Source organism: Diorhabda carinulata, chromosome 7 (assembly GCF_026250575.1).
Source record: "Diorhabda carinulata isolate Delta chromosome 7, icDioCari1.1, whole genome shotgun sequence".
NCBI lineage: Eukaryota > Metazoa > Arthropoda > Insecta > Coleoptera > Chrysomelidae > Diorhabda > Diorhabda carinulata.
This window is the reverse complement of record NC_079466.1, coordinates 8,615,256-8,635,024: the sequence shown is the minus strand read 5'-3', so window position 1 is coordinate 8,635,024 and position 19,769 is coordinate 8,615,256. Positions and strand designations below refer to the sequence as shown.

Sequence of the window (19,769 nt, the reverse complement as noted above, 5' to 3'; positions counted from 1 at the left end):
GGCGTTAACATTAATAATAAGTGCTTGAAGGCACACATTTCTGACGGAGAACAGTAGATGGCCGTAATACTGAAGAATAGATCAATCTGGTATACGGAGGGCTCCAGTATATATGGCTTGGCCGCAGAAGGCTTCTGCGGAGATTATCCCAAAATAAGCGAATTTTACTCGCTATCGTTTTTAAAGTATTTGCTATGATGGAATGTGGACGGGCGTTACTTACTCGAGGCCACAGAAACAAAGTAATATTTGACAACAGAGCTGCTATAAATGCCATAACTGTTGAAATGGTGGTCGAAACGGTCTGATAAAATCATGTCATAAACTGCATCGATATTTTCGGAGACTGACACAGAAACTGGCCTTCCCGATCGGTCATCATCTTCAATGGAAAATTTACCTCTTTTGAAGCTTGCAGTCCAATTTTTCACGGTTGCATACCTCTTAACCCTTTCAAATACAGGTACTTGATGATGGCTCGATACTCCAATTTTTCGATCTTCACAATTTCGGTGGACATGTTGGTGCTTTAGGTGAATTAATAATATGAATTTCTTGGTTTTCTTTGATATCAGGTTTATCAAATTTTTTCTGTTAACTCTAATTCTCTTCCATTTGAATCCCATCTGTATCAATAATGTTCTGACGCTGTGATGAATTCCTGCTTCCTCTTTATCGGCTTAGAATATTGGTTTTTGGTTGGTTCCCTTTTCTGAACTGTAATGGGAATAAAATTTGTGAAATATTTCTTCTTCTAGCTCTCCTTCATTGAAGACGGTTTAACGATAGTATAAAATCGTCTGGATCTTTCTTAGCTTTCATAAATTTGAACATATGTACAACTTCCATAGAACAATTCAATGTTGTTTTTACAAAATATATAAATGAATATAATAAAATAGATAAAATAAATATATATTCCTGCAGATTAAAATAATAAACCTTCAATCCATTCCATATTAGATAATAACTGAAACATTTGCTTTTTGCTTTTAAATAAAACTAAATAGTCAGTGTAAGATCCATAAAATTTATGTTGCCTCTTTGAGAAACTTAATCAGCACTTAACTTGTAACTAGAAATATATATACCAATTAAAACATACAATGTTTTAATAAATATTTGCTGATACCATGATAATAAAGTAGGTAACCTTCTACCTCCTTTCTCTTGTTTTACAAAGGAGGCTGGCGCTGCGGATCCGGATATAGCCTTGCCTGGATATAAAATACGACCATCATCGTCCATTGGGTGTTGAGGTTTCTGTGCCATAGTCATGAGGCCAACTAAGACAGCTTTACAGTTCGTCTATTCGAGTTATATGTGATTCACAGTTGACCAACTTAGACAACAGCTTAGAATATACAAGAATGGTCTCTTACCTGAATCTGTATTACTGATTCTACCACTTCTACCAGAAGTTCAAAAAAAAAATATCCACAGACACCTCGGCACTGAAGGCACCACTCGAATTACTAGAGTGCAATTGGATTCACCCTTTTGTGATTGCTTGATACATGAAAAAATACAAAATCTTTCACTGTACTTAATGCTCAGATATGATATTTATTTATAATGGTCAATATTTCTTACCATAAACTTCAACTGCACTGTACTGATTTCGTTTATATCTTGTAGGTTCATAAAAAATAAATATATTAATAATTATTTCACTTCTTGATAGATGTATCTAGTTTTTGTGTTCGGTTTGCATCTCCTCAATGAAATAATCTTTGGTACGTTATTGTTTTCGTAATTATATACGTATTATTTCACTGGCCATTAGTTATTCCGTTTATTAAATAAAAACTTAGTAATTAACATAATAATTAGGTGAAAAGTTTACGCAAATTTAGAAAATGCAACAAATTAGTGGAGTTACTTTAATGTGGATATGCATTATGCAACACATTGCATTATGTATCTATTTAATTTCTTGTAGTAGCAATGACGCTTTGTTTACCAATAACTTTTGATGTAATGCAATTTCCGTTTATTTTTAATATTTTCTCTCTTTTTATTCCAGGTAAGTCTATATATGATGTTCACTGCATGTTTATCGGAATATGTGAGTATCGACATTAAAATAGAATTTTCAATGTTCTATGTAATGCGTAATAGATGCTTATTCCTATCACTTGGTATTTTTTATATAATTATAACGTACAAGCGGTCCAAAGTTACCGAATACAGAGTTTCGATTCGCAATTCACAAAATTGTGTGTGTAAGTTATGTTACATCAAATACGATCGATTTCTCTTTAGTACCCAAGGAATGGTTCGCACTCAATTGTGGGCCAAACATTTTTGTATTTATGAAATTGCTATGACAAAAAGAAAAAACAATGTGTTTCCTCTTGTATCACTGAAACCCAGCCTTTAGATTCTCCAAAACTTCTACACATAGCGTAGAGTGCATTTTTTTACGCATGTTTTTATTGGTTCATTCACGTAGACTGGACTTTAAGAAAACCCCATAAAAAGAAATATTGCTTACTATATAAACGTAGAATCATGCTCGGAGCCGATGCAACGCGTTGCTCACCATAAAATTCACAAACTGTAACTGCTTGCACTGGATGTATGACAGGTTGCGCCATATTGCTGCATCCATGTTCTATTTTTGTCTGTCAAAATAATGTAATTCGTATTACATTTAAGTCTAATTAAGTTAGGATCAAGGTGATGCAACCCTATGACTGAGAAACTTGTATAAATAATATACGGCAAGTGATATATGGCCTTATTGTAACATTATTCTATTTAACCTTAAAGATCTATAGCATAGGTCAACTCTCTACTTTGTTTATATTCTCTGTGTAATAAATACATAATGCACTTTGGTTATCTTTATTATGACAAATAAGTTGAATAGCTATTAATATAATCGGAACCGGTGAAAATTGATAAAAAAGCAATCAATTATGTACAACTTCCTTTGTTCATTGATGAGTAAGAATGGATTATAACACACGTGTTATCTAGTAATTGTCGCGAAGAAATGTACTCAGTTCCTAATTAAAACTAACAATTAGTTGTTAAATCAAAAATCACATACATGCAATGTAGTTTACTTTGAGTAAGAGCATAGGAGCTTGTAACATAATATATGATTAGCTCAAGCCAGGGTATTCAATTGATATTTTTATGTCGTAAAGCATATTCCACTAGTTCATATATTTTCATTATCGTGCGAATGCCTGTTCCATGGGAAAAATGACGAAAACTTTGCAACGTATACAGATTTTAACTAAATATTATCGTGGCCAAATTAATACAACACATTGTTGCTGAAATTTTTAACTTAGTAGGATAAATCTCCTTTCAAGTCTATACACCTTTTTTGGCTGTATTCAAAATGACGAGAGCCGGATTCTTTATTTTATAATTGTTTATCTTAGGGGCTTCTTTAATTTAAAAAACGCAACAACATTTTCAATATTTCATTTTTTGCTTATTCTTCTTCTTTTCAAAGTATTTTTATATAAACTGGAAATATTAAATTTTAAAATTTATATATTACTAAAATATCTAGTTGTTTTTAATCAACTTGTAAATTGAATACATTCAAAAGATTGTTGATATCTGAATTAAACGAAATTATAAATTTGGGTTAAGATTTAAAAAAATTACAAAATCTGTACTCACGATTTATCAATGTGAAATCTGAGGTTGCTTTTCAAAAATTATTTTTTGGATATTGCCGTCGTCATTTTCATTCTAAATTTCCTTAAGTTAGTATAAAGTCTAGAGAAAAATATCTTGCAATGGCGTGTGGCATTATAATTCTAGTTTTAAATCATCTGTAACCGTTCACTGAAGAAGGATTTTCAAACAAGCGGATTTCATTTTTAATCTGGTGAAATTCTGTAAATATATCTTCGAAATTTTGTGCCGAGTAATTGCAGCATCTTGGAATTTCTTTCTTTTAGAAAAGGATAATTTTTTCTTTCTTCACTTGAAGCAGTAAAAGTGCGTCAACTTGAAACTCATATACATAAGAAATAAATTTGTCTTTTTATTGCAATTTGAGACTTAATTCATTTAAATAAGCACTCAAATTGCAGAGTATAGTTAAATCCATGACCAACACATGGTTATAGTTCAATCAATATTTCATAAATACGCACGACATTCATACCAAATTAAGAAATGAAAAATAAAGTTTACTCCCTGCATGAAATTCAGTAAATACCTAACAAACCGTCAGTCCACGTGGATTCTGTTTACCAATGAAAACATCGATTCGTAAACATAAATGCATTTCTATTGGCCGAAGCTGTATGTACACAATTTTTTCGAAATATTCCTGCTCATTCTCAGAACCGAAAAACATGTAAAGAAAAACTGAAATCAGTTGACAAAACTACATAAGATTTTATACGTAGGATAATTATATAAACAGAACTAGGTTGCGACAATAGAAGTAATGCAACTAAAGATTTGTGAGCATGTGGTTTTAAACACAAAGAACTAAATAAATGGATGGCAATAACCGAATCGTTAAGGATAGTTCGATGACGACAAAATTATTTACGTAAAGACTACCGAAGTTCTAATAGACACAATTTATCTAGATGAAACATGGTTTGACAGTCACGATGTAGTAAATTTCGGTTGGTTTGACAATAGTAAAAATTGCTGTTTGAATGGGCTACGTTCTAAAGGGAAACGCATTATAATTATTAATATCTGTTAAAAAAATTAAAAACTTTACAGCTGATTATCATGAAGTTATGACAACAGAATTATTTGAAGTTGTTTAATGAACAGCTTTTACCTAACATTCCACCACAGTCAGTAATATGGACAACGCATCCTATCACTCGTGGCAACTACTTAAGATACCAAATAGTAGTAGTAACAAAGCTCAAATTTTAGTATTTTTGTCTGAAAAAAATATTCCTATTCCTGTCAGCGATCGTAAAAAAGGCCCAACAAACAAAGAATTGTTTTATTTGCAAAGAATTTATTTACCTTTATGGTTTTTGCTTTGAAATTTCGTTCTCCAGAAAAAAACGTCTGGTAACCTGTTTAAACGAAACTCCGTTACAGGCAGGTACATTTTACTCGTCTATTTACGTTTTATAATTTGATCTTCAGTTGTAACAAGTTAACGAGATATAATGATGATTTTTTTCTAAGTTCCATGTAAGACTACATTCAAGTGCATCTGTATAAATATCGACGTATAATGCCGTCCAATCTATAGTAAGAATCATCGCAAAAAATCCTTGTTTTGCTGAATCCACGTCAATAAGGCCTGGAAAATGTTCATTCGAATGCGCTTTTAGTCCAAGTGTTTTAGTTTATGGCAAGTGCTTCCTTTTGATTTGCCGATAGTTCCTCCTATCCAGCTTTTGGTCATTTCGAAAGATTGTCGTCAGTCAAGCTACTTGGATTCTACTGCCCAAAATTTCATGGTCATAAATGTTGGTGCATTTTCCATTTGTGTAGGCGTATTGATAAGAGCTGATATCTTCAGGTGGAGGTCGAAAACCTTCATAATTATTTTGATCATATTTATTCTACATATTGTTTTTAAAACTTTTATATATCTTAATCTCGTTTTGTACAGGATAGGAATAAATCAGTAGAAAGCTCAAAATAAACAAAAAAAAAGAAACAAACTACTTGAAGACGGATATATGAAAACAAAGGACGTTTGTACATCTTTGAGGAATTGAAGTAGGTTGATAATTTATTCTGAGTCGCATTAAGCTAATACTTCTGAAGGTTCATCCGCCAACGAATATATTGAAGTACAAATAATATTGAAAATACATTGTCATCTGTGCACTAATAGCTTGTTTCTTAAGTTAAGTTATGTAGATGTAATATATCGAACGATTTAAATAAAAGTTCTGTATCAGCTTCTAAACAATTTTGTAGGTGTTGATGTTTTTTTTGTTTGCAAATTTATTAGTTAGATAATTTTTGTGATACAAATTACACATCAGACCTATAAGAGCTATTTCTGAACAATATGCAGATGTAAGTCTAGTTTATAGCAAACAAACCAATTTTAAAGAAACAAAATTATATATTAAAATAATTCTTTTATAGGACAATGAAATTTGGCGATTTTATTATTCAATAAATTGAATATGAAACATGTTTATTCGATGGATAAAAATAAAATGAATGTATGAAATGATCAATATTATTCATATTTGCAATGAATATATTAGTATTGTTACGATTTCATATTTTTACGACTACAAATCTGTCTCTTATAGGAGGAAGGCACTACAGGCTTCACTTGCAAGTGCCTATAACCTCACTTACGCGCGTTCCCTACCTTTTTTATTTCCATGGTAGATCTTGTAATTTTATAAATAACATATGCATTTTATATACGTTGTAGCATAAACTCGGGATTATATATAATCCGAATCGCTACTATCTGCAGAGACAATGTTTTCATCATTATATCTATGTTCCATTATCTAAGTTTGTCCATATATTTTAGTTTTTCTATTTATGAATTCATATCTTATCTTATCAGTGTATACTTTATGTCGTCATTTATGGGGTCATCATGCACTTCAAAAGTATATCTTTTCTATATGTTCCTGCTTGCTAAATTTGAAAGATAAATATTGAGAATAATCAAATCAAAATGTTTTTTATATTCAAATCAAAGGATAATAATGATACATTTATTGTTAATTTCCAACGTATACCGCGTTTAAAATGATCCAATTTATCGGTTCAATGCACCAGAAAACGCAATCAGTTGTTAGATTTTAATAGATGCTGTTTGAAAGACTTATCTCAATGGTTGATAAAAATGAATACTTTTATATTAACACGACAGAATAAGCAGCACCACTAATCATTCCAGTGGTTAATAAAATGAGCTTCAATGTCAATATAATAATTTAAAGGTATCAAAGACATAAGAATAGAAGCAAATTATAACACAAGAAGGATAGAAAAAAAATTTAGAAAGGATTAAATTCAAAAATAAGAACACAAATAAACTGTCATTATCTGAAACAAAAAACTACAAAGGGGGAAAAAGAATATACCAAAGCAACCTTTACAAAGAAGATAACTATAATATAGAAGAAGAAAAAAGATTATTGAAAGAAGTTTAGAAGAACGGTTATCACAATTAAAAATAAAATAAGCGGGAAGTGGCATAGGATATACGGAATTAATTAAAAGTTGTAGGAAATAATAATAAATAAGAAGTATGGATAGCTGGAAAAAATTAAAAATTCAGTGGACCAGAGACTGTATGTAAAGTTGAAAGGAGATTGAGATAGACACTCTTCTGTTGAAGTAGTCTCATATAAATAGCAAAAGAGGAATAATATTCACAATATTAAAAAAAATTAATACTTCGTAAAATGATCATAAATATAAACTAAACAACAAAGAAACAGTGGAATGATTGCATCCTAAACGGACTGGAAAAAATTACTAATCCAGACCACAGAATAGAAGGGTTGCTACCTTTGTTGGCAACACTGATGTGAATATGTTAAATCTCGAACGTTTGCATGCGATGATTTTCAATAACTTTCGACTTTTGGTGATGGAGCACCATCTCGTGTTTCGCTGGTTTTCCGAATTTAATCATGGTCGCACTTCGCTGTGCGAAAACTGATATTGCAAAATTGTCATGTCATGTCATTGTCATCAATATTACATGAACATGTGGTTGTCAAAAAGATTTGTTCGTATTGGATACCGCATAATTTGACAACCGCTAAAAAAAAGCTCAAGTCGATTGGTGCAAAAATGGAGAAAAAAAAGTTAAAGCAAATTGTCGCTTGTGTTTTCGGAATAACTGAACATGTCTCCATCGTTCCATTAGAGCAACGTAAGGTCAATTGCTACACCAGCATTTTATTTCAGAATTTGTTGTCGAAGTTCAGTTTAAATAAAAACTTTTTTGAACAGTCAAAACATCGAATTGATGAGTCATCCGCCGTACAGTTCTTGCTTGGCACCCAATGATATCTTTTTATTTTCGAAGATCAAAAATAAATTGCCGGGTCAATGTTTTTCTACACCTGTCTATCTCAAAACTTAAGTAGCAACCCGCGTAGTTTAGAATAAAAAAATTGTTATAAGAAACATTGGACCACTTCAAAGCGAACACATGCACAAACACACTCTATAAACGTATAAGGAGCCAGAAATTCCTAGTCCTTGTTTTATCAATAAAACTGCGTGTTGATTGCGAATAAACATTTTAGATTTACATGTTCAAAGTACGAATATGGAAATTTTATTGTACTTAAATTTAAACTGACTAATGTGACAATAAAATTAACGAAAGATGTAATATGAAAAAAGTTTTTAAATAATTCAATCGAAAACTAATCATGAATTAGTCACCATAAAATTAAAATTGTGATTATTTTTTCGTGACGTTTAACTTTAATATAAGAACTGTGTTGAAAAAATGTTGACAATATCTCATCCACAGGTGTATAAGTCGAGAAATTAGGACACTAATTATTCACTGTATGTATGTAGGTGAATAAGAAGAAGTATACATAACAAAAGAACATTAGTTAAGAAAATAGTACTGCACCAATAAAAAGTTGATTAGAAATGTGTGTGCGATACACGTCGTGAAAGTCGATGGGTGATAAGTCAGGACTCTACGAAGAATTTTCGAAAATGTTGTTCGAGGAGCCGTTTGGTTTCATCAATCATTGTGTGGACGAGCGTTGTCACGAATTAGCATTATTCAACATACCTCTTCATTAGAACTACGCTAAGTGTCATGTAGTGTAGTGATCACCTAAAAAAGTAGGGCGTTTTATATTGCATGTAGCGTGCCCTTAATTTCTTGTCGTGTAACAAGAATAGCTTCTAACCGTGATTTTTCGAAAAATTCAAACGCACTCTAGAATGATCTATGGTTAAAACTGAGCCTCGGACTGGAATACACTACGATAAATGCGAATTCTCTGAAAATTTTGAAGCTGAAATTACAAGTTTCAAGCGTGTCATGAATTTTCTTCTGGCAGCAGATATCAATTATTTTATACATTTGTATCATTTGAGATACTGATGAATGGAACACACCACTGCTTTATCACATTCCTCACTAGTCAAATTACTAGATTTACGTCACATAATTTTCATGAAAAATAATTTAGTCAATCACCTAACAAATTGAATCTACTACTGAAATCGATATTACAAATTAACTTAATTCTTTATGTCATTCATTGCTTAATTCATAAATACAATCAGTGCTACATTAGAATCGGTCATAAATAAAGATCGTATACGAGAGCTTTAAGATATTTAATCTAGATAAAGTAACATCAACAAACTCAATGAAAGTTTTTCATATAAGTGTGTGATGAGTCGTAATAAAAACTAATCTGGCGTTTCAAAGCTGCAGAATATATATTATCGAGATTGAAGATGTTCGAAATTAGTCTTATCGGTGTTACCAATAATTGTATTGATTGAAATCGTGTTCGACTTCTTGAACTGGACTATAAATAACAGGGGACGGATCTTGATTATAAAAGCGTATCGCATTTCATAAACAAATATCTGTTTCTGAAGTTATTGGCAAACCTAAGCTAAAATAAACCTACCATCTTCAGTCAACCCTCTATCTCCTATAAATAGGTCTCCCAAAACAAAAACTCGTTCAATTAATACAATTCAAAAAGCCAAACCAGAGGGCAATTAATCCAATTATTGGTAAAACCGGAAATACCAATTTCCGACATCTGGGTCATCGAAAAATGGATTGTACGATTTCGGAAATGCGAAACTAACATGAGTTTATTATGATTTTAATAGGGTATAGTATGGAAGGCTGAGTTTTTTATATATTGGACACTATGAATAAAAATAATCTAAGATTTGTTGGATTAAGCAATATAAAGAATAAATATATTTCTGGTAAATTGTATTTTAAACTGAATACATTTATGAAGATACAAGTATATGTTGCATATACATACTTTAACATTTAAATGATAAATTATAAACTGTCACACAGATTTCGTAATTTATCTATTTTCTGAAGAGTAACCTTGTGTAAAACGCAATTATGAGTTAAGCTGTAGGAAAAAAGAAGCTTCACACGAGAAAATGAGAAAAACCGGTGATTTAGTGAAGAGGGTATTTCGAAGGACCGCTGCGTTGTATTTGGAAACGCTGACGCTAGTTGCTACATTGTAATATGTGTCGCGAAACTCCAGAACTTTATCAGCCGCTTAAGAATTTTAGATTTAAGACTTTAATAAGTGTTCTGAATAATTTGTTTCGATTGTTGTTGCCGATAATAAAATATCTTACTTGTGTGTAAGAATTTAAACAGAAAAATTAGAATTGTTTGATATTTATTGCTCAAATTCAGACAACCATATGATGTTTCTTTTCTAAATCTAAATATTATGTAAATGAAGTAGTATATTTCAATTCGAAAAGTTGCGCCGCAGTGAAAGTGTGAGCTGATGCGTTTTCATTGTAGAAAAGCGCTGTATTATTAACTGTATTAATTTATGTCATTCGCCTTCGAATAAGAAGACTTTTGCATATCTCATTACAAAATTATAAGAAACAAATTACCAGAATACAGGGTGGCGCAATAGAAGTGCATTTATTAAGTATAGGCTAAAAAAATAAATACATAAGGTATTGTCGAAATAAAAGATATGATGATTAGGTAGTTAAATAAAGTTTATATTTTAAATCTAACATAATCTAAATGACGGCCCTCTCGAAGACGGTACTCCTCTAAACGCGAACGCAGATTTATGAAAGCTCTTGTCTATAAATCTTGGGTGATTGCTGCCATTTTCTGGCGAATATTTTCCTTAAGCTTACTGATGTTCCTCGGATTGTTCATATAGATTTTATGATTCGCTATTATTGCAAGTTCTGGAGTCAAATATCCCTCCCTTCAATAATTCCTTTGCTTGAGATTGCTTTGATGTTTCATTTTTGGATTTTTTTCTGTCCAATAAAGATAATTTTGTCGGTTTACGAACCCATTTAAATGAAAATGAGCCTCATCTGAAAAAAAGGTGTTTTCAAAAATGGAAAATTGATTAAGCATTTCTTCAGGAAATGCCAACCTTGCTACAAAGTCGGTATTTCCTAATTCCTGTGTTAACTGGAGATTATAAGGATGCAGTTTAAGATCCAACTTCAAAATTCCCTGCGACAAGTTTAAAGCTGCCGATCGCTTCCGAGTAGACACATGCGGATTTTCTCGTACTGGTCCTAGACGTTCTTGGACGACCTTTTGCTGGTGGTTTAAACGTGGAACCGGTTCCTTCAAAACGCTTAACCCATATTTTAATTACTCAGAACTTCATTAATGTGTCTTAATCTATATTCTGAACGATGAAGTCGCCTTTTCAAAACATATGAACAACCATTCTCATAAAACGTGCGAACAAAAAAAGCGCGACACTTTCCGTCGAAGCCACTCATGGCTACTAAAACTCAACAAGTGTAACTATCCAACCATTCTAGGTTCCCCCCGTCCATAACTTGAATTTGAAATTGAGAAATATAACAAATATATCTACACATCATGAAGAAATATATAAATGTTTAAACAATTGTAGTGCTTTATATTCAGTATTTACTGAATTTTGTATTTGTATGTTTTAATAGTAGTTTTTTGTAAATAATTTAAGGTGGTTAGTGTGGAAGAATTAGTCAATCGACATAACACATACCTTCCTATGTAAAATACTAATAGTTTGTTATCAATGGTAAATAGTAAATGATTCATTATTTAGCATAATCGAATTTTAATTTTGCTGAGAGATTTACTTTCCAAAAACAAGAATCGAATTACTGACCGATGTCGCTCTTTTTCCTTTTCTGGGTAATTTGTTTTATTTTTCCTCTCCTAGCTTTTCTTTGTGTCCTTTTTCCTGCCCAGATTTTCTTGTGAGTGTAGTGGTAGTGTGTTTAATTGTAATAAACAATCAAATTTTTGTTTGCAAACTTATGTTTTTTATTAGTTAGGCATTGAAAAAATAAGTCAATAAGGCGTAGAAAAATGTTTTTTAATAAGAGTTTAATAAAATAGAAACGTTAGTAACAAATGTTTCACTTCATATATATATATATATATATATATATATATATATATATATATATATATATATATATATATATATATATATATATATATATATTACTTCAATGGCATTATACAGAACCGTTTTTTGGTTACTTGATCACTGGAAACGAAAAATGAGTCTTTTATAATTATCCAAAATACAAAAGGCAGTACTCTCTCCAAATAAATTACCATAAAGTAGGCCTGGTTTATATCTGCTTTGGGCTGATTAGTGGAGTAAACACTTAATTGTTAACTATAAGATGTTGCAAATTGAATAAACTGGTAATGCAGATCTTAGATTAGATCGGGCTAATCAATCTCTAATCAAAAAGTATCCTGCGATGGTCAACGGAAAAGGCATTATTCTACAGCATGACAATGTAGAACTGCATTGGAAAAATAATAATTAATTTTGATGCTATCCAAAATGTGATCTCAAGATATACAAAATGGCAAAATTTTGATGACGAAAGTGATTGATTGAAAATGATTTTTTTTTCTTGAAAATCAATTGAAAAAAGCTACATTACTCTTTGGTCTCTTTTTTATCCTAACCTGTAGTCTCTGCTAATTACAGTGAGTCAAAATATTTTACATTATTAAATTAAGGCAATCAGCTAACAACATTGAAAATGGATGTGGATTTTTAAAACCACACTACATGCTTTTACATTTGAAAACTGATAGTCGATTGATTTCAATAGATGTTTTTTTGATAAATTTCTTCTTCTATTTTCAATTTTTAATGTTGATTATTGATAAATTTTTGAATGGTCTATTTACCTTTATTCCAATCGAAACAAGCATCCTCACTAACTATTCGTTTTTGTTTAGAATTGAAAAATATTTAATTTTCAAAATACATTCATTTAATTTGTTTGTAGTAATTTCCGACCTCATTTTTCGATTTAATTTTTTTAATCAAGAAACTTTTTCACAAACTTGAATTGAAATAAAAAAAGGTTTCGAGAAAACAAGTTATAGCGACTCCAATTAAGAGAGGAAGTGTCAAAAGGGCGGTCATCCGAAATAATAAATCGTTTCAAGGGGCGGTGAGTTTCGACATCATCAATAACAGAACTTCCGCTTTATACTCTTTTGAATTGAAACATAGATAAAAGGAAAGACCAATCAATCTTTCCGTTATAATTGTTTATTAAATATAATTAACTTCTGGTATCATACTTTGTTTCAAAAACTTGAATCAAAATACTAGTTAAGTTAAGAAAAAATTAGTATGGTAATATTGAAGTAGTAATAACAGAAATCATGAAAAGCTGAAAATATATAACGGTGGCAAATAACTCTTAGCACCCTTATAGCATTTTCATAATTTAATAAATTAACGTAAATCATCAAGATTGAGTGATATACGAGGGTGTTTTGAGGTAAGATTATTACTTTATTGTGAATTTTTTTTATTTTTCAATATAAACTCTTTTTAACTCAATCAATACACTTATCCAGCGAGTTTTAATTTTGCCAAATAACACAAAAAGTAATATTTCGGAAACTCCACACGTTTGTCTGTGCATTACCTTTTTATTTGTCTAAATATGCCTGTATCAACTTTAATGAAAAGAAGATAAACAATTCCCAGTTATTAGGTGGGCTCAAAAGTTCGTAGGCTGTGCTACAATTATTAAATTAATATGATTTTCAGTTAGACCTAACCTTCAAAAGATCGTGTATAAATTTGACAGCTATCGTACAATTAGTTTGTGAGTTATAGCAAAAATTTCATGTGTTAAGAAAACATTACTTTTTGGCAAAAAAATATAATTCAAACCAAAACTTGCCTTGATAAACATTAATTCTACTTCCTCAGGAAAATCAACGGTTGAGAAGTGGTTTGGTAAGCTTAAACAAGGCAACGGATTGATAATTCTGAGCAGTGTTTAGAGCTGTTAAATCGTGATAAACCCCCCGAATCTGATTAACCCTACTGAGTATATCTTTGTTTAAAACATTAAATGTTTTAAACAAAGTTAAGTTTGAATAAAATTACGCATTAGTCTATTTTGACCAAATTGTAATTCAATAAAATGTCCAATAGGTGTTTCATATTAAAAATAGTTATAACGTATAATAAATTTGTCTCTAGTACCAATCTATTAACTAAAAAACTCTCGAAAAATAAACACGTTTCAGTGATAAATAGAGGAGGATTAGAAAAAATTTAACTTGGGATAACAAAGCGATTTTCAATTTGAAGTATAGATACTGTTGTCAGGTGCTGTTGATAATACTCAGAATACTTGAGTCGTTTAAATTGGTCGTTCACTGTTATTCTATCTAAGGTTTTCCACTTTATTTCGGTTTTCCAGCTTTTGCTTCAGTTAAGCCGAGAATTGCGTATACATATTACACAGAAACTCTTGTTTCCGTAGAATAAACAACAACTAACTACCTATTCTATACAGCTTGTCCTATGGAATCCCAATTTGTTACACAAGTGAAAATTTTTGAATTTATTAGTAAAATCTTTATAAATTTTAATCTCTAACTGATTCAAATTGATCTATCGACTGTGAAAACCTCCGTTGATTCATTAAACTAGAAGCCAAGTTTTTGTTTATAGCTAGATAAATGTAAACTGTGACGGTTTGTAGAAAAAACGGCATTGAAAGATATGTTTTTATGATCAAAGTCTCTTCAGTAAGGTTGGGGAAGTTTATCCTTTTTCAAAATATTTTTGCGGATTAAAACCGACTTGTTCTTTACGTTGTTCTGAAGAAGAAAGACGTTGGCAAGACATCTTTCTTTGATTAATGGAATCATAAATTGCCTGTTGAAACGAATAAGTTTGTCCAATTTTTACGATTTCCCAACTTGTTTTTGAAGATAAGTTTTCCACTTCATTCACTTAGTCATTTCCACTTCATTCACTTAGTTATTTCCCCTCTCAAATTATTTATAATCTGATTTAAACATTTCAGGAACTTCTTCGACACTATTAATTTGATGTTAATGCGTTGTTCAAGTTCTATATTTCATTGCAGACACTGTAAATGTGATCTTTTTAAAGTGACTATGGTAGATTAACAGCTGACAAGTCGAAACCAGCTCTAACTTATGACTGATTTCACCAATACTTATGGTATGGAATGAACAAAAATATTTTTATTAAATTACTTTTTTCAAGGAAAAAAAATTAGTACTTTTACGTATCTAAGAGAGAATCACATATATTTCATTTATTGGTTATTTAAAGTTATTTTTTATACTATAGTATTGAAAGTGAATGACGTGTGAAATCGGGTGGGTAGAGAAGTGAATATAGAGTAAACCAAGAGTGTAGAAGGCTAGTACTACTGCCGCTTCCGCTCGCCAAGACTCGTATCGAAAGCCTCCAGGAGACGCCTCACAAGAGTTTAAATCGAGAATTGGGGAACCAAACTTTTCGCACCAACAGAATATAGGTCAGACGTTACTGGTGTGGATTTTAAAAAACTTATCATCGTTTATTGATAGCTTCCCGGCACTATCAGTAATTAAGCTATTAGGATCGTATTGACATTGATATTAAACAACATGAAAATACTACGATTAATATACGTAAACTATATATAAATATTGACATCAATGAAAAAATGTAGACAAGTTAGCCAAAACAAAAGAGTGATGGAGAAAGCAATGATGGGGACAGACTATCGGATAAGAAGATTGATATACGAGGATAATATTGAAAAATTCTTAGCCTACTATAGAACCAAACAAAATTTCAATGTCAAAATATTTTATTACTCAACATATTTTGCTCTTAATTGGATATATTTATTACAGCGAACCTGTAACGTCTCTAAACCTTTAAAAAAAATTATTCTTCTTGCTCTGCAAACCAGACCTCCACAGCTTTTATTACTTCCTCGTTGGAAGAAATTTACCACCTTTTAAACTTTTTTTAGTTGAGGAAAGAGGAGATAGTCGGACGGATCCAAATCTGTTGAATAAGGAGGATGTTCTAGTAATTCAAACCCTAAATAACGAATTTTTTTGCATGGCAACATGAGATTTTTTTATGGCATTGTCCTGCAAAAACAAAACACCTTTGGATAGCTTTCCGTATCTTTTCTCCTCAATTTTTTCCCGTAGAGTGGTCAGTAATGTCGAATAGTAATCTCCATTTATTGTTCTACCCTTATCCAAAAAATCAATCATGATTACTCCATGGCAGTCCCAAAAACTGAAGCAAGAACTTTTCCAGCAGATTTTTGGACACGAAACTTCTTAGGTCTTGGAGAACCAGAGTGTTGCCATTCCATCGATTATTGCTTTGTTTCTGGATCGTTGAAATGTACCCAAGTCTCATTCATAGTAACAAATCGGTTTGAGAAGTCTACATCGTTTTCAAATCGAGCACAGATCGAACGTGATGCTTCTACTCTTGCACGCTTTTGGCCAACCTTCATACATTTGGGGATCCATTTTGCAGCAATTTTTCTCATGTCCAAATTAACGTGAACTATATGTTGAATGCGTTCGTATGAAATATTCAGTGCTTCAGATATCCGTTTTAGCCCAATTAGACGGTCTGATAAAATCATGTCATGAACTGCATCGATATTTTCGGAGACTGACACAGAAACTGGCCTTCCTGATCGGTCATCATCTTCAATGGAAAATTTACCTCTTTTGAAGCTTGCATTCCAATTTTTCACGGTTGCATACGAAGGACATTGATCACCAAGGGTATTAAGCATATCTTCGTAAATCTGCTTACCTCTTAACCCTTTTAAGTACTGCTCGATACTTCAAATTTTCGATTTTCACTATTTTGGTGGTTTACTTTTTTGACGTCAAACTTTACACTGACACTTCTAATAAGTTATTGTTCGTTGCTATCGTTACACAATATTTTGTTTATGCATGAAACTGGTCTAGGCTAAGTAGATATCAATACACTCTCGTATAGAACAAAAGTCAAAGATCATGTAACTAGTATCAAGAGGACTTTCTCAGGACGTAGTGCCAGGCAAATATACCGAACATCAACACTATTACTTATTTTTGTGTGGGTCTCTTTGGTGTCTGTTCTGATAAATTACAAATTAACTAGGTTACTTCTTAGTAGTTTATTGATATATATATATATATATATATATATATATATATATATATATATATAAATTAGTCATTTAAATTGAACGTAGCCAACAGCATTATCTCTGATGAAGATTTGGAATAGACAAAACAGGACTTACAAAACTTTGTACAAAATCTCATATTCTATTCATACCGACAAGAAATTTGACAAAATATTATGTTAATATGAATAAGATGTCTCGTAGTTGCACGAGTTATTGGGTAGTTGATAACGCTACTCCAATTAATTGAATAGGGACAATAAGATCCTTGAAAAGTTAAGAAAATTCCAGAGCTGTGTTTGACGCTATTTAAATGCACTCCTAAAAAGTTTCTGTGACCTTTGGGAATAGTTGACAAAATATGTATCTACTGGTACACATCAGAAATGAAGAAATACTCGAAACAATGGACCGTACCTGACGAACGTGCTCCAAAGAAAGTGAAGACTGTCGTCTTGCCGGAAAGGTGATGGCTATTGAACACGGTAACAAAGCTGTACTATGCCGAATTATGCTTCCGAGCATTTGGCGAAGAAAAAATCGCTATTCTACCATGATAACTCACATGCATCTCTACGAAAGAATTGGGCTAGGAATTGCTGATCCATCCACTGTATTTTCCACATTTAGCCCGTGTGGCTTCTTTCTGTTTTAAAGTTTGCAAAGTTTTTTGTCGAGCAGATATTTGAAACTAATTAGATGATCTTTGCCGATAAGGAGGCTTTCTTTGCAGACGCACGCTAGGTCGAATTCATCGATCTAAAACATGATTATATAGACTAATAAATCGCCATGATTTCCGTTTTTCTTTTGTAGGCAAATTACTTGTCGTACCACCTTAGTATTATAATGCCTTCACGCCTTTTCAAGTATGATTCTACGTTGTACATTTTATAGGTAAACAATATTCGAAATACAAAGATAATTTAAACGTTGTTATATTCCTTTTGTTCGAAGGTACAATATATGATGGAGATACAAACCACATGTCTAGTTCATGTATTGTCTACAAATTGTCTAGATACAACATCCAATATCAAATTTAATTGTGCAGCTTGTTACACTCGTAATTAATTAACTCCAACAAATCATCACTGGCGTGCAATTTATCTTTCAAAGAGTATAAAAAGGAAATGAAATGATTACAAAATTCATTACACCATCTCGTCTATTTTGAGTGATTCAAGAATAAAGAAATTCGTATTATCAATAGACAGAAAATATAAAGGTGAATAAAAATTTAGGTATTTATCACAATTAACAAACCCACTTGATCAAACTCGTTGACCTCGGAGACAGTCACTGGATGCTAACTTTGACTATATATTCCTCACTGATTACCTATTGAAAGATTGCTTTAGATGCAGTTACCAGACATTGACATTTAGGATGATAACTTCCCTCAACATGCCGGATAGAAACGCCCAATCTTGTCAAATATGCACAATAACGATAAGTGTTGATGGTATGGCAACGCTCCAGTTAAGTGATTACAACACCAGAATAAGGTTACAATAAGTACACCGGCTAAATTTCTTTGTCGTTGGTGATCCAAGGCATTAATCAATCCCAGCTCAAACGAAGTCCATAGTTTTTAATGATTTGTTCAATTAGTTTAGATTTCTGTTGAAAATTTTCTCCCCTGCTCCTTGCCATATTGCGAATCACATTATCCTGCCATCTTAATTAAAAATTACCGCTAAAAACACAGTTTTCAAAAGATGCGGCTTATAACGTATATAAAATAAATAAAGATTCTCTTGTAAAAAATAACAATGCTCCAGATAATTTAGAGAATTTTTTGAAGAGACTCTTAATCGATACATAATCACAGCTCATTTTGAATCCTATAGACCTAACATGTTAGTGCTTTCAGCTACCACTGTTATTATCAGGTATATCTACCATGAGAAAGTCATAAAGCAATTGATTTTACATAACTGGTTGTGCCTGTGTCTAATATTACTTCAAAGCACTGTGGATAGAGTAATGAATAAGACTTAGAAATTTCATTCTACACGTGTTCAATGTTACAAATATTCTGGCAAACTGTTTCGTCCGATCTATGAAAAAATGTTATTCGTGTATTAAGGCACTAAATAAATACTCTTCTTCACGAGGTTGAAGAAATAACCAGACGAGTGACAAAAAAATCGGCCAGATTCAAAAATGCTTGCGAAAATATTTGGAATTGAGGGTTAAGAGAGCCGCGGTTACTTACACAGATTTTTTAAAAATTAATGGTACTATGATAGTTTGAATTATTCGTTATGTTAAAAGGTTGTAAGCTGGTTGAAGTGTAATAGACTACATGAAACATACAGTTCAGTTATTTCAGTGCTTAACTACTAAAAGGGATTTCGCTGCCGATTTCTATCGACCAATCGGCATTGAGTTTCACTTTACTGCCGATTTCGAAAAAACTAGTTTTTTGTTAATATCTAACAAAGGAATTGTATTATTATTTTTTTATGAATAATGATCGACTTATGATGAAAAATTCTAAAAGTTGTTTCCAATTTATTTTGGATAGAATAAAGATTTCCATACATTAGAAAGAAAATATAAATTGATTATTCCACTTTATTGCAGGGTAAAAG

The 19,769-nt window shown here is 31.6% G+C and overlaps 1 protein-coding gene across 3 annotated transcripts in view; it reads left to right on the top strand.

Moving 5' to 3' along the window:
* LOC130896648 (protein scalloped) overlaps positions 1 to 19,769 on the top strand; it is a 191,404-nt gene that overhangs the window by 37,210 nt on the left and 134,425 nt on the right. The gene's annotated exons all lie outside the window — the stretch shown is intronic.